Genomic DNA, 17260 nt, shown 5'->3' with positions numbered 1-17260 from the left:
CTTTAGGTCCTCACAGAACCCTGTCCCAAAGGGTTTTCAGAGATAGGGGCCAGTTCCTTCACACGAACACGTACAAGTGGGTTGCTGCTTACAACATCATTGGCAGGCTTGGGAGGCCCTGAATTCGGACCCTTGGGTGACCATCGTACTAAGGGAGGGGTACAGGATACCTCTCGAGTCTCAACCACCCTTGACCAGTCATTCGCCACCATCCATCAGTTACTCCAGCAGGTCCGTAAAGCAACAAGCGCTCAGGGAGGAGATGCTTCAGCTGAAGTACAAAGGGGCCATAGAGCTAGCCCCGCCCAACTCCTGGAGTTTTCACAGCCACATGTTTGTGGTGACGAAAGCTTCAGGAGGGTGGAGACCCATCATCGATCTCTCTATCCTCAACTCCTTCGTAGAGATTACAAAGTTCAAGATGGAGACTCCGAAGACGGTTCTTCTAGCTATAAGGGAAGAGGACTGGTTCTTTACCATCGACCTCCAGGATGCTTATCTCCAAGTCCCAATTCATCAGGACTCTCACCATCTTCTACGCTTCCGCTGGGGAGAGGAGACTTGGCAGTTCAAGTGTCTCTGCTTCGGACTGGCAACGGCTCCTCAGGTCTTCACCAGGATCATGGCCCCAGTTGCAGCCAAATTCCACCGGATGGGTATTCGGATGTGCCGCTATCTGGACGACTGGCTCTTCCTATCTCCTTCCCTTCAGGAAGCTCTTCGTGTGAAGGAATTGGTCCTGGATCTTTGCAGGACTCTTGGAATAAAGATAAACTACAAGAAGTCTGCTCTCACACCATCTCAACAGACGACTTATTTGGGAATGAAGATTGTATCTCCTCTCTTAAGGGTCTTCCCGTCTCAAGAGAGGAAAGACAACCTCAGGAGAATTATAGAGGAGTTCTTGTTACTTCCGGCCCCAAGAGTTTCTCTATGGATGAGCCTTCTAGGCCACCTTGCTTCTCTCACGTTACTAGTTCCCAACGGAAGACGCCGTTTGAGGGATCTTCAATTCACATTGAGACAACATTGGGACTGGCAGGACAACACCAAACAAATTCAGTGGACAGCACGCAGTCAGAAGGATCTTCTTTGGTGGTCCCAGGAGATACACTTGAATGCAGGACTGTCTCTCAAAGTCCTCGAACCTACGCTTGTTCTGCATACAGACGCTTCAGACATAGGATGGGGAGCTTCTCTAGAGCAGGAGAGTATTGCTCGTTTATGGACTCCTTCCCAGATTTCCAGGTCCATAAACTGGAGAGAACTCAAGGCAATCAGGGAGGCTCTTCTCCACTTCACTCCTCTGTGTACATCCGAAGTAGTCGGAGTGTATGCAGACAACTCCACCGCGATCTCGTATTTGAAGAAGGAAGGAGGAACAAAGTCCCAACCTCTCCGCCTTCTCGCTCAGGAGATCCTCCAGTGGGCAGAGGATCACAACGTTATTCTCCGACCTCAATTCATTCCGGGAAAGAAGAATGTCATTGCGGATGCTCTGAGCAGGGGGGACCAGGTGCTAGGTTCGGAATGGACCCTTTGTCAGGAGGTAGTAGATCGCCTTGTTCTCCTTTGGCCAGCAAACATAGACCTGTTTGCAACTGCGTTAAATTTCCGTCTTCCAGCATATTTCAGCCCTCACAGATCCTCAATCTGCAGGGGTCGACGCTATACTTCAAGACTGGAGGGACCTACAGACTTACGCCTTTCCACCATTAGGGATGATAGACCAGGTCTTACACAAATTTCAGTCATCGCAGAGGTGCACAATGACCCTGGTAGCCCCGTTCTGGCCTCAGAAAGAATGGTTTGCAAGACTCCTAGAACTTTCCATAGACATTCCAAGGAGGTTGCCTGTCAGGTACGACCTCTTACGCCAACCTCACTTCCACAGGTTCCACCTTCGACCGTCCTCGTTACTTCTAACCGCCTGGAGACTGTCAAGCGTTTCGCTAGAGCGAGGGGAGTATCTTCAGCAGTGGCTGAACAGCTCACCAAGGCACGAAGACACTCTACCAATTTGAACTACCAGCGTAAGTGGGTAGTTTATAGAGGTTGGTGTAAGAGGAACCGCCACACTTCTTCTAGACCTACAGTTCCAAAGATTGCGGATTTCCTTCTTTATCTACGGAAGGAGAGAAAGCTTTCAGTGTCGGCCGTTAAAGCTTATAAGTCGGCACTAGCCTCTGTGTTTAGGCTGTCTTTTGGTGAGGTTTTTGAGGACCCTATTCTCTCTGACCTGATCAGATCTTTTGAGATTGAAGTTCCCAAGATTTCCATTAGTCCTCCCATGTGGGACTTGAATGTGGTTCTCAAGCTTCTAGCTGGGGCTCCCTTTGAACCTATCAGGTTAGCTTCTGTACAAGACTTGACTACCAAGACACTTTTCTTGGTTACTTTAGCTACAGCCAAGAGACTGGGAGAGATACAAGCCATCTCTGCTTCTGTAGGAACAAGAGGAAAGGACATGGTCCTTACGTACCTTCCAGAATTCAGAGCCAAGACGGAATCAGAGTCCAACCCTCTTCCCAGAGAGTTTCTTCTTTCCTCTTTAAGTGAAACTGTTGGGCATCTGGAAGAGGAGAGACTGTACTGCCCAGTGAGAACCTTACGCTATTATCTAGCCAGAACCAAGGCTATCCCTCACAGACCCCGGGCTCTCTTCGTCTCCCCTAAACTACAGTCGAAGGCCATGACGAAAAATGCTGTTTCTTTCTTTATCAGGAGACTCATAGCAAAGGCTTCTCCCCAATCTTTATCAGGCTGTGCGTCCAAGAAGGGAAGAGGTACCCACAGTCTGAGGGGTTATTCCACGTCTCTTTCTTTTTGGAAGAACTCTTCATTGAAGTCCGTCCTGAACGCTGCTCTATGGAAAGGGAATACAGTTTTTGCTTCCCACTACCTTAAGGACGTGGAGTTGGTGTATGACAACATACGATCTCTCGGTCCAATTGTCGCAGCTGGAGAAATTGTTGGTTAACATCTACTTGGCCTTCTACCCTAAATACTTAGTGTATGTAAGGAAGAATGAAAGGCATGAATGAGATGGGATATGAATAAGGGCTCACTCCGTGCGAATGAAAACCTCGCGTAGGCAGGTTGTATAAATGCATGAGAGGAATTAAGGTAGTGACGGCCCATCGGGGGCCTACACCTACCTTACTTCAGAGACATATGACTAAACTAACGGACTTATCCGACGTATGCAAGTTGTTGATACAAGGTTAGGAACTTAGTTTAGAATAGGGTAGTTAGTCGACTAGGCGTTAAGACTGACCCAGCCATGACTGAACTTGACTGTTGGGGATCCAGTTCACTGCAACATATGGAGATGTCCTATATCAGTCAAGGTAACTACTCTGAGGTCCTCTCAGATCTGTTTGTATTCTTTAAAGATTACTTAATTATATCAGCTGTTTATATTTCTACTTATGCCCTCCATCCAGGATAAATGCTGGTAATCGGCTGAATTAAGTTATACAGGTTAAGTGTGAGACAAATGAATTTTTAAATTTTAAATTAATTTTCGAACACTTACCTGTATAACTTAATGGAAGACCCTTCCCACCTCCCCACATTATCATAAGCAGCTTTACGACAACATATTCTTAAAGAATGGCTCAATAACCGGTTGGTGGAGGGATGCCCCCCCCCCCACCATTGGTGGGGGAGGGATAGAGGACCACGTAACCAACTGTCAATTTTCTAATTGACAAGCAGTTACCTGTTAAACAGTTAAAGCCGTCAGGGCTAAAGATTTTGACGACCGTTCGTTCCAAAAAGTCTGCAGGTATTGTGCTTTAGTTTCATTCTTTATCGAGATTTCCTTAATTTTATTAACTCAATCTTAATGAGACTTTTTGGTCCAATTGTCGGTTGGTCACAATCAATGAGGGTAAGATAATTAGTCACCTAATTAGTTATATCTATTTGGAGCCGACACAGATGTGATCGGCTGAATTAAGTTATACAGGTAAGTGTTCGAAAATTAATTTTAAATTTAAAAATTCATGCTATTAAGCTACTATATTTTGTAAGGGATATGTATATTTCTTGCTCATTTCAATAGAAAGTGAAATATACTTTATTAGAAATTATTACTTTTTCTTTTAAAACTAATTTAAATAATACTGTACTTTTCTCAGTGCTGTACCTTTGTTTGATAACCATCCTTAATTGCAACTTTTTGTAAATGATGTTAAAAAGACAATTGCAATCTGTATTGAGTTAAAATTTAGTTACTGAATATTTAATTGACAGGTGACAAACATTCACAGAGCCTGCCCCAGGAGTAGCACCCATTTATTTCCTTGTATGGTTGATGTTGGGAATACTGGACTTTCGTACCTAAGCATCAGGTATTGTGCTTGTGGCCATCAACCCCTACGATGAGCTTCCCAACTACGGACAAGACACAATCACTGCCTACAGGGGTCACAATATGGGAGATCTGGACCCCCATATATTTGCAGTGGCTGAAGAGGCTTTCACACAGTTGGAAAGGTAATTTAATGTACAGAATGTGAATAAAGATGCAGTCTATGACACTTTTTTTGGTAATATACTGTATATACAGTATAGAAAATATATTTTTGTGTATATTGCCTGGCCCTCCTTGGTCCTAGCTTTGATGGAGGGGGGGGGGGGGGGGGGGGCTTGGGCGCTGATCATATGAAATATTGTCAGTCTCTAGGGCATTGTCCTACTTGATAGGGCAATGTCACTGTCCCTTGCCCCTGCCATTCACGAGCGACCTTATACCTTTATAGTATGACAGTGGCACTGAATTTAATTTTACCAAGTCCACTAAATTTGCAAAGCTGTAATTAGTATATTATGGAGTAATTTATACCAAAAAAAATAGCAATGCTTTCCCTTATTCATGCTATTGTGAATATTTTCAACAACTGTTAATTTTTGTATACAGTACTGGGGGGGGGGGGGGGTTCGGCCGGTTCGGAAACGCACGTAGAGAAAAAATTCTGGCATCCAATCCAATCATGGAGGTAAGTAGCTGTGATGATTTACTGAAGAAAAGTTATTCCTTTCATGATTTTTGATAGTGAGGAACAACTCTACCCATTCTGTGGCTGTGATGACCAACTTATGAATTTATCAATAAAATTCCAAGACCGTGGGAACAATGTACTGTTCAATTTACCATAAGGGAATATGATCATAAAATTCTATTCACTTGTTTACTTGTTTTGGATTTAAATCCAACCCTCCACTGAAGTCGAGTGAACTACTTCTCTTTGGGTCCATATCAATCATCTAACGAAACATTTTCATTATAACTTATACAATTCTTTGATTTTAGCATCTTCCAAATCATATGATCTTGTGCAAAGTAATATCTTTAGTTTCTTCTTAAATTCAATTTCTCCCTTTAGGTCCTTCATTTCAGTTGGCTTGACTAAGTATGAACTAAACTTTATGTACAGTACTTGGTTTAAGTAAGTACGTAAAGTGTAGTTGATGCTTAATGTGGTTGTTTTGTTTCTAATTAATCAAATTTTTGCTCCTATCCGCATATGGTAAAGGCCATGTTTCATATTACCAGTTCTCTAGTATTATCGCAATTTAAACAAAATAGGCAATGCCGATTTAGATATGAAAATGATCCTGTTATATTTCATATGTGGATGGAAACTAATTAAAAGATAAAATTGTTACAAATTTTTATGGAGCATTTTGGTACTGTCAGTAAAGGATTTGGATATTCATACCTAATGTTGTTATTGCTCTTGAAATATTTTAATTATGCCTTACATCTCTTGTAGTTTATTAATTTCCATATTTCCTTTCATTACCGGGCTCTTTTATCCTGTTTGAGCCCTTGGGCTTATAACATCCTGGTTTTCCAAGTAGGGTTGTAGCTTAGCTAATAATAATAATAATAATAATAATAATAATAATAATAATACTAGTTGGTATTTGTTACCAGATGTTGACTGGCTTGATGTACCAGGTATCATTTGTGTGGACACTTTTTTTTATTCACAATTGGTTTGTATATTTCAGGCTATTGGCAATGCTAAAACAACGAGAAATGATAACAGTTCGAGAATCGGAAAATATATTGAGCTGGACTTTACTTGAAATTATTCTATTATGGGCGCCAACCTGCGAACTTACCTTTTGGAAAAGTCAAGAGTGGTCTTCCAGGTAAAAAGACTTATTTAATGTTGGATAGAAAGCCTTGTAGTTTTTTTTATAGATAATATCTATTCTAATTTCTTTATTCAGTGAAAAAGTTAGTACTGTATGTAGTTTTTTTCTATATTATTTTTAATATATTGGTTTAATCAGAGCAGGAGATGGATAGGAGTGGATTGTTATCCATTTATACTGGTAGATATTTCTACATCTCTGATTAGTAAAGAAAATTATAGTACAGATGAGAGCATCAGATAAATTCCAAGTTATAAAGATTATTTGTAGGAGAGAAACATTTATTGATATATATAGATACTATAGTAAGTTTATTTTAGTGAGACCGATTTGCACCGACTCGCAGGGGTGCCCTTTTATCTTGGAAAAGTTTCCTGATAGCTGATTGGTCGGAAGTATTCGGACAAAAATACTTCCGACCGATCAGCTATTAGGAAACTTTTCCGAGATAAAAAAAAGGGCACCTCTCCGAGTCGGTGCAAATCGGCCTCACTAAAAAGAATTGACTAATAGTTAAGATCAGAATGGCGAGATGCCACACTATATCAGACGTAGCTTTTAAATGATCAACTGCTTATTATAAGTAATGTCAGTGATTCTCATCTTACTGATTACCTTCCGACATGACTTCCTGTTTGATTAGAATAATGTCTTTTTTTTTCTTTATCACAGGCCCCAGATGAGAGAAATTATCCTATATTTTACCAGTTGTGTGCTGTTGCTTCAGAGGAAAAATTAAAACACCTCAGATTCCACTATTTTAATGTTTTTTAATCATTTAGAAATGTCACTGAATAATGTCAATAGTATGCAAATATTCAGGTTTAATACCTCAGATATACTTAATCCCTGCTTCCATGTATATTTGATATCTGTGGTATATGATCCATTGAATTTAAGGTATTCAGACTACTGTTAATTTTTTGGTATTAATTATTATTCACATAACTAAATTGTGATTTATAACTGCTTTTATTATGGCAAATAGTTATGTTAGTGAGTTGATATGCTGTGAACAATTATAGTAGCCTACATGTGCAATCTTTGTAATCATTCCCCTTTTTCATGTTCATTTATGGATATAGTTGTAATGAACATAGTAGCTGCTTCGTACTTTCATAGATGGCGTTTCATGTTATATCCCATTGCCTTTGGAACTCTTAGCGATACTTTTTGCAGATCTACTCTGAAGACGTTAGAGGTATTTCAAAGTGTCAAGTAATAAGTAGTTGAAAAGTGTAGGATAGATTCATTCATTTTGCATTTTAGAAAATCCTATATATATCTTTGTATATACTTTCTCATTCATGGAGATGTTTATACAGCATATGTTAGCTAGTACTAAGGAGATTACGATAGCTCTTCACATTTTACTGATTGAAGCTACTATATTTTCAAGTCAGATATTGATAAAGGATCATCTGAAACTGATCGATCTCCCAGTTATATGGTGTAAAAGCAGACACCATTAATTACACAGAGTTTATTTTAGGGAATGTTGTGTTTTCAAGCTTGTCTTCCTAAGATTCAGTAAGTGAGGGAAGATGTGTTTCTTGCACAGGGTCTTATTGTTCAATATAGGGGACTTTGATTTCAGAAAGCTAAAAAAATTGAATAAATAAAGTTTGTTGTGGAAGCTAGAGATGGGTATAGCAAGTACAAGGGATGACGAGCAAGCATTGGAGAATCACAATACTGTAGTTGCAAACTCAGTTGGAAAGGTAGACCTTAAAAACAGCATGAGTGAGGTTTGATAAAGTATTACCTTGTGAGGTCTGCACAGCAAGAGGCTTCTAAAATTAAAATGCGGACTTAAGTTTTCCGCGTTGGATCGTCCTGTCCTGCCATTTGTTACATTTATGTAAATTATATTTGTCAAGACAGTCTTCTTGAAGATTTTTAGCTTGGGACCAAAATTGTGATTACTTTATTACCATAGCACCTTGATAAGACGTTTAGTGTATAAAACCTTTCAGTTCAAAGATTATATAGGTCTTCAACTTATGTGGTTATACAAATTACAACTTCTAAAATTGAAAGCGCTAAATATGTAGGAAAGTAGAATTTTCTTTGTAGATATTATAGTGTAAATATTGAACATTATTTGAATATATTTTTTAATCATTTTGCCTTAATTGTGGGCTTGTTGGTTTTTGGCTTTTTCCTTGGGAAAACAGGATAATTGTGGTCATTCTATTTTGAAAGAAAAGCCAGCGTTGCAGTAGCTGTCCAGTAGAAGTTTGTTTGTATCAAGTTAACAATATGACAGACAAAATCCTGAGACTTTGTGGTAACAAGGACAACTGTATGTAGAATATAGTGTTCACAAGTTGAAATGATGTTTTTGTATTTTAGAATGAAACTGTCAAGAGAAAAATAGCTTATTATTAGTGACTTACTGAAACTTTTTATCATTAAGCAAGAAATTTGAAGAGTGGGAGTAAAGTTCATATAGATTGTCGACGGGCTGCTTGTGGTTCGTACAAAAAATATTGCTGGAAGAAATTAATCAGTTCTTCCAGAGTTATCAGATAACAGCAGTAGGAGGATATGTGAAAGAGGAGGTGAAGAAAGTAAGGTGGCTTTACAGAGAATGGATACTTGAGTAGGAGGTTGTACATTAGGATAAAATAAACTTGAAATCAGTTATCCACATAAAAACTTGTGCAAATAATGACCTTCATACAGATTGGAGAAGAAAGGTATTTTATTGCAAATTGTTACAAAAGACATTTGAAAAATTATTAACAAGCTTAGTAAGAACAATTACCAAGTTTTTAAATTCTCGGAATGCTCCTCTTTTCCTTTGTTTTATATATATTATTTTTTTTTTATTATGTTTTATTGAGGTTAAAGGACATTGTAAAACATAGAGAAAAAAAGTAATTATATAGGTATTAGGAAGGGGCACAGTCACATTTGTAATGTATTGGCTGTAGCCCACTGAAACTTGTAAAGATAAGTACAGTATTCATAAGATGATTGTTGACTGTATTCGTGAATAATTAAAGTTAAAGGGTATTACTTTATCTTAGTGGTATTACCAAATATTGTTTGTAAAAAAAAAAAAAACTGATAGCTGTAACTGTGATAAATGATCGGATGCAATGGCCAATTCATCCTCAGCCTAGTAAGGGAGGGATACAAGGCAGAAAATACAATTTTCATTAGAGTTAAACTACAATGATGATGATGATGTCTTGCCTATCAATTCTTTAGGGTTGAACTATAATTATTATAATGAGGATGATGAGGATCATTGTCATATAGTGTTTTCCTGCTTACCATTACTATATCTACACAATGAAGTAATAGGAAGAATTTTTTAAGTTGCCAATAGGTCATTGAGAATTTGACAAGCTAAACCCGTTTGAATTTATGAAAATAATTATTTTTTCTGTAATGAGGAAGCTGCGAGAGGAAAAGATACACATTTAATAAGATGCAAAATTTTTGCAAGCAGTTGATAAAAGTTGTCATGTTTAAAATATAGTCAACTTATTCCTTCTATTATTATCTACATATATTCTTTATCTTAGTTAAATGGTATCTCTTTTTATCATCATATTGAAAATAAAACAAGCTTTATGCAGATACGTTTGCTTGAACATAGAAGTAAATATTTCTCCTTTGTTAACTACAGAGTCAGGTGTAAGCCTAAAGAGAAGGTTCGTGTGTTGTTTTGATAGATATTCGATCTTTGTACTGTCTTTGGATTTATTATTTAGAAGCTAAAGAAGACATTTAATTAGTACCGTACTTATTTATATTCTTTATCTCTCTACAGTACATTATATATGAATTTTACTTTTGAATACAATTGGTTATGAACAGTAATTTTTGGAGGTCCTACAGTATCCCTCATGCCCTATTGGCTTGCAATGAATTATTTGAACCAAGGATGCTGTAAATGCAGTATATTACTTATACTGTTAGGTATGATTCAGACTTTATTTTGTACTTAACATACAGGTTACCTTTACTCATGTTTTCATTAAGGCTTCATTATACGAAGTACAAAAAAGTGTGTTGATATCGAGCGGTCCTCTTCTATAGGAGCTCCTGAAAGATCCCACTACCTGAACCAAGGACTTCACGCAGTTCCGCAAGTGACACCCAGGAAGAAACGAAAGAGTGTGGTTCAGTGAGCGATGAGTGTGTGGCGATGTTGATATTGCACAAAAGAAAAATAATGATAATAATGAAATGAGCTTTGCTTATTTAGCATAACACATTTTGGCTGTCTTGAGAGAGGATTTTACAGTTGGCTCCAATTGAAAGTTTCCTCTCTGCTCTGATAAAGCTTCTCATAAAGAAGTTTTATCAACACATGCTTGTTTTGTATATTTTAATTAGTAAAAGGAAATATTACAGAAGCTAAATTAGGCCATAAGGTTGCTAATGTTGTATGTTTAAACTTGCAATGATATTTAGTTATAGTTTGAATAATCATTCAAGAACAATTTGAATAGATTTTATCAATGCTTTCCATAAATTTAGAGTAGGGAAAAAACTAAATTTTAAAAAATCCTTTAGATTAAGATGAATTATTCAAATCAAGTAAATAAGCTGTGGCCATATATTAGATGCATCCACAATACCGTATGTGCTTGAGTAATGTTTTAAGACCCTGTAATGTGTCACCCCACATTTTAAGTCTGCACATGGATAGGTCTGTCAAAATACATGTGATTAGTTGTAGAATATACAGTAAGTCTTATTGTGGGAAATTTGTATTGTACAGTAATTATTTTTTTTATTTATCAGGTGAGACAAGTAAAGCTTTGAAGAAGTTTGTTAGAAAGGATTGGTGTTTGTTATTAGCTAAGGATTCTTCTGTTTCTTTACATCATCATCATCATCTCCTCCTACGCCTATTGACACAAGGGGCCTCGGTTAGATTTCGCCAGTCGTCTATATCTTGAGCTTTTGATTCAATACCTCTCCACCCATCATCTCTTGACTTCATGCTTCATAGTCCTCAGCCATGTAGGTCTGGGTCTTCCAACTCTTCTAGTGCCTTGTGGAGCCCAGTTAAATGTTTGGTGAACTATAATCTCTCTTGGGGAGTGCGAAGAGCATGTCCAAACCATCTCCATCTACTCCTCACCATGATCTCATCCACATATGGCACTCGAGTAATCTCTCTTTACACTTGAGTCTATTTTAGCTTCAATGAAAAACACAGTCAATAAACAGCCGGGAATTCAAAGACTAAATTTTAGAATGATTTTTATTTTATTCTTCCTTGTTTGCCTCTCCAAGCTTGACTTCACTTCAATACAGTACTTCATTCATTTACACTATCGTTGACATGAAGAATTTATCAGATCAATGTTCATTAAAATTTATTGTACTGTACTTTTAAAGCTCACTTTGAATTAAGACTTCATTGTAAAGTTATTTTGAATTCAACTTATGTTCAAAAGGTAGAATACATAGGGGAGATTTTATAACATCAGAAAGAATACAGTATTTTCGTTATATTTTCCTTTTGTTCTTGACGGGTAGTTTTGATAGTTTGTAAGCGAGATGTTTCCTATGATCATTTTTGAAAAGATTTCATTGAGTAAAATGAATAGAGTACATATGTAAAAATAAAAAAAAAAAAACACCCGTGTTTCATGTTTTCGGCGCCTGAATTGTAATCAGTCGTAGATACATTTTTTTTTCTTTTCATAGCACAGGAAAATCATTTGAAATCCTTCTTCATTATTGTCTTTGTGATTTTAATTTAGTTTTGAGTATATACATACTCTAATGACTAGTTAGGTAAGAAAGTTGAAGACAGTCATGTCTACACAACCTGAGTTTCAAACACAGGGATCAGAGAAAATGTTTCATTTGCGTAACCATTTACATATAAAAAATCCTTTTAATTCTCTTCAAGAAATCAAATATCATGAAAATTTGATCACTCAAGTACATATATGGTATTTTTGGAGCTTTATAATACAAGTTAAACTTCATTTTCCTTTTACTAATATCTACACTGTATCTGGAAATAGAATTCCATCATTTTGGCTTATATATTTCTGTAATAGTGTTATTACACAGACACAATTTGAAAGTTTTTATGTCCCTTTACTGTATTCGTGTAACAAAGCAGGTCTGTCTGTGGTATCTTTTCTATTTTCTAAAGCATTCCATGTTTTCTATTTCTTTCTCTTGTTAAAAACGCACTTGTTTACACGTCCTTATCAGCTTTTACTACTCAGGTTTCTTGGTAATGATGCCATCTGCAAGTGGAGCCTTTAATGGAAATGAATTCGTGTGTGTGTGTGTTGTACTGCAGTATATGTATGTTTAAGCCAGGCCATATGCCTAAAACTTCTAACATTTCTAGTTATTCCATGTATACATAAAAACAATTTAATGTGCAGTGTTTCTCCCATTTATAGAACAGAAGGGGCGAACGCATTATACGTAGCAGAATTGTGTTGGGAGTGGACTGGTGTTTTTGAATGAGCGTGGGTTTCAAGGTTAAAAATTATCAATTGACTAAAATGAGAAGCCAGTCTGTATATTTACAAGTTAAATGCAAATAGAAATTCAATGTAGGAATGAGAAGTATTTCTGTACTCGGAAAAATAAACTTGAACAAAGAGAGACTTAGGATTTGCAGTATGTTTATGTTAATAATTGCAATCTGTAGATTTGCAAGAAATGCTTTCGTAATGCATAGCAACATTTGTACTATATAAGGTTTTGAAAAATACAAATTTGCATCAAGTGAAATACTTCTGTTGAAAGCTATCGGTTAAAAGAAAACAGATGTAGAAGATACAATTACAGTAAATGGTAGTGCATAGATAAGTTATCAAATGCTTTTTTTATGGTGAAGGTTATTGTTTAATCCTGAATTTCCAAGATATATATATATATATATATATATATATATATATATATATATATATATATATATATATATATATATATAAAAGTAGATTTTCATGATGACAATCCCTTAATTTGCACATTTATATCTTTATTTGGCCAAATTAGTTTGTGTATAAATTTTGTAAATGTTATGCACTCAGTATTTTCTTTTACTTTACCTCTATTTCACTGAAAATTGGGAACAGATATAGGTACAATATTAACCGAGGCTAATAGCGACACTTATATTTCAGGTCACCAAGATTACCTCAACCAAGGTTTCAGCCCCCATATTGATGGCGTTGATGATGGTGCTAACTTCCATGAAACGTGCCAAGCATTTAACCTACTCGGCATTAACGATAATTCACAGGACCAAATTTATAGGGTTTTAGCTGGAATTCTACATTTGAGCAATGTTATCATTGATGAATCGGGTACTGATTATTCAACTATTAATGTGAGTATCAGTTTTTACAGTATATGTCTGTGTAGATGTATAAACAAATATATTTTTTAGTATTTAGATATACAGTAATATATTTGTTATTCATTGAGAGCCAAGAAAAGCCTGTTCTCATATTTAAAAAGCCAATGTTATGGAAAGTGCCCCAAGTATTTCTTAGAAGTGTAGTTGGATATGCTTTCCCTTTTCAAGTTGATGTATCTATGGCTGTTACTCTAATATTCTTTACAATGCTTATGAATGAGAAATTAGTTGTTTTGACGATATGTTAACCATTATTTGATAAAAAGCTGATAATACTTTAAGAATTCATTAAAGAGTGCAAGACAGGTAAATGTATAGGAATAAATAAGAAATGATGGCACCATAAGGTCTGTGGATACAAGAAAGAATACATTTGCCTAGTTTACATGTAAACTGGGGTACCACTGTACTGTATTTCAGTTGTCACATATTACTCAAAGGATAACTTAAACGTTGCATAGAAAAGTTGAACATCAAAGATCTGGACTTGGTGCCTTTATGCATTAAAAATCCAGATATTTGCCTTTTCTTTTTCTTTAATAATGAAGTTTACGACTCTCTAGCCTACCAGTCAAACAAAGCAACATATAACTGCTAATAATGAATTTGATTTTTGCAGAAGAATGATGAATCAATGCATTGATGTGGATGACTTTTAAGAAAATGGCTGTGTCACCGCAAGATTGTCAACGGAAGAGAAGTTTTACACGAAGACTTTACCAACAGCAGGGGTTTGTGTCTCTAGGGATATGTATTGATTATCTAAATTCATTATTTTTGGTGTATATAGATAAATAGATAGATCTTTTGATAATTTTTTCTAACATTTTAAAATCTGCTTAGTTACGAATCAGGTTTCTTGGTTAGATATGTCACAATAGGAAAACTGTAATGTCCATAATTTTCTCTTATTTATTCAGTATTTATTACAATGATTGATGCTCTCTCTTCCAGGCAACGTTTTCTAGAGATGCTTTAGCAAAGCATATCTACGCCAAATCAACAAATGTTGAATAGCCGACCAATCCAGGTTTGTTGGTTTTCATCTCCCCTAGAGCAGGATGAAAGATGTTTATTTCTATTTACAGTACAGAGCCTCCTCCTTAGCTGATTCCCCAACTGCTGATTTTATTATCCACTCTTGAACATTGATACATACATACAGACATACATTGATACCATTATAAAAGGATATAATATAATGTAGTCATTTTTCAAGTAAAGGAAATGTTGGTCCAAAGGCTAAAAGGTTTTTCCCATTCTTCATAATTTTTTAATTCCTCTTCATTTCTGTTATTCACAACATTTTACAATTCATTTCAGTCTGTTTATCACATATATCAGGATTTCATTCCTTATTCCGCATTATCCTTATTATCCTTATCGCTGGTTATCCTTATGCTCTTTTATTCAGTTTAGTCTCGTTGCAAGTACAGTAACTTCTTGATGTGTTCAAGTTTAAGATAAACTAAAATTCAAAATAGTATACTGTATACAACAGTATTATGTTACTGTATACTGTATATTATTTATACAGCATAGTGATTAAGAAAGCATCAAAAAGGTTTTTGTTTAGAAATTTGGGCAGTCACTGAACACAACTACCCCTTTACCATGCTTTGTTCATGGAGATTATTAGTTTGAATGACCCAAAATTCACATTGCATGACATAATTCAAAAGCCAACCCTTGTGTTGGTAGTTCATAATAGCTTTTAATAGAATTTGTCAAGTTTTTAAATATTTTTTGGAGTTGTACCATGTAGATATCACATTATTAATATGAAACCTATTTATCATGATATAAGACCTCATATTCATCCCTGTCTATTCTTTCCAGATTCATTGGTGTTCTTGACATCTATGGGTTTGAGATCTTTAAAAATAACAGTTTCGAGCAGTTTTGTATCAACTACGCTAATGAGAAGCTACAGCAACAGTTCAATCAGGTAAAAAAGACATAACTTTAATACTGATCAGCAATTTTGTTTTGAACAGTTGTTTTATTCAAGTTTATTTCCAAATTTGTTATGGCAAGAAAGGCATTTAGTTGCACTTCTTTCATTCCAAATGAAACAGAAAAAAATAGAAATTTCATACTGCTGTTAACTACCTCGTTTACGATTTAAGCAGCCGTTCTAACTACTTAAGTTTGGAGACATTCCCCTTTGTAAGGGATTTGGCTTTGCATAGCAAGAAAATTACAAATTACTTTTAAAATTGGCTATTTTTGGAAAATTTGAATTTTAATATCCATTACCCAGAGTTAGATTTCTGTTTTGTATTTGAATTATAGTTGAGTAAAACTTTATTACCCTCAATGTAGTTTTCATATCTTGGAAATGTTTTATTATTGTTGTGAAGTATTCTTAATTTGCTGAAGGTTTTAGTGATAATTCATGTATTTTGTTAATCCAATATGTTGCACTGTATTTTTCTTGACATTATTTATTAACTTTCACAGCATGTGTTTAAACTGGAGCAGGAAGAAATATGTGAAGGAGCAGATCGAGTGGGAATTCATTAACTTCTATGACAATCAACCTTGCATTGATCTCATCGAAAGCTAGCTGGGCATACTCGTTCTTCTTGACGAGTCAAGTTTGCTGTTATGTCAACTCTCTTTTATGGTGAGATCTGATACTATGTAATGATACTGAAATGAAGTAATAAGGATTGTCAGTGTCTATTGATAACTGATTTTATAGTTTATATATGAAATATCTATTTTATTGTTAATGCTTTTGAAATATTTTATTTTAATTATTCATTACTTCTTATATCGTTTATTTATTTCCTTATTTCCTTTCCCCACTGGGCTGCTATTCCTTGTTGGAGCCCTTGCGCTTATAGCATCTTTCTTCTCCAACTAGGGTTGTAGCTTAGCTAATAATAATGACGATGATGATAATAATAGTATTGTTACTTTGTCTCCAGATGCCCAAAGGGTCAGATCAATCTTGGGTTGAAAAGTTGTATGACAAGTGCAAAAAGTGGGACCATTTTAGCAAGCCAAGACTTTCCAATACATCCTTTGTTATCGCTCATTTTGCTGATAGAAGTAGGCTATGAGTGTGTTGGATTTTTAGAGAAAAATAAGGACACGGTCTCTGAGGATTGTATAATTATACTTAAGTCTAGTCAGGTAAGACAAATTTATTATTATTTTCAATAAAATATTTTTCCCTATTGGAGCCCCTGGGCTTATAGCATCTTGCTTTTCTAACTAGGGTTGTAGCTTGGATAATAATAATAATAATAATAATAATAATAATAATAATAATAATAATAATAATAATAATTAATAATAATAATAATAATGACACTTAATTATTTAATTAGTTTAATGTCTCAAAGTGTTGAATATTTGGTATTGTAAATTTTAATGTTGCTTGAAGTACTTCTATATAATGATGAGAAAATAATTTTAGATGTATCATTTATTTTGTACGTTGCTGTTAATGAATTTTCCCTTAAACTTTACAGTATCCCTTAGGACGTTCCCTCTTGACTGAGAAAGCTAAAGGCAGTCAGACCAAAGTGAAAGTCATGCCAGCAGGTCCTGCCAAGTCGAAAGACATGAAGAAAAGTGTAAGTTTTCTGACGAAGAAAAATACATTCCAGTTCCATTGCTTATTGGTTTGAAATATTTGGGTCCATTCTTTGCTCATATTCTATTATTTTGTTTGAGATCTTGCTATAGGAGGGTGTCATTATC

The 17260-nt window shown here is 35.6% G+C and overlaps 1 protein-coding gene across 1 annotated transcript in view; it reads left to right on the top strand.

The window, feature by feature from the left end:
- The window catches only part of LOC137638276 (unconventional myosin-Vb-like), a 74297-nt gene that overhangs the window by 26817 nt on the left and 30220 nt on the right, over positions 1-17260 (top strand). The window contains exons 3-6 of the mRNA XM_068370345.1: positions 4261-4503; positions 6025-6168; positions 6847-10308; positions 13308-13513. The gene's annotated coding sequence lies outside the window, so the exon portion shown is untranslated. The remainder of the gene's footprint in view (positions 1-4260; positions 4504-6024; positions 6169-6846; positions 10309-13307; positions 13514-17260) is intronic.

This window comes from Palaemon carinicauda, chromosome 3, assembly GCF_036898095.1.
Source record: "Palaemon carinicauda isolate YSFRI2023 chromosome 3, ASM3689809v2, whole genome shotgun sequence".
Taxonomy (NCBI): domain Eukaryota; kingdom Metazoa; phylum Arthropoda; class Malacostraca; order Decapoda; family Palaemonidae; genus Palaemon; species Palaemon carinicauda.
This window is presented reverse-complemented; position numbering and strand designations above follow the sequence as displayed.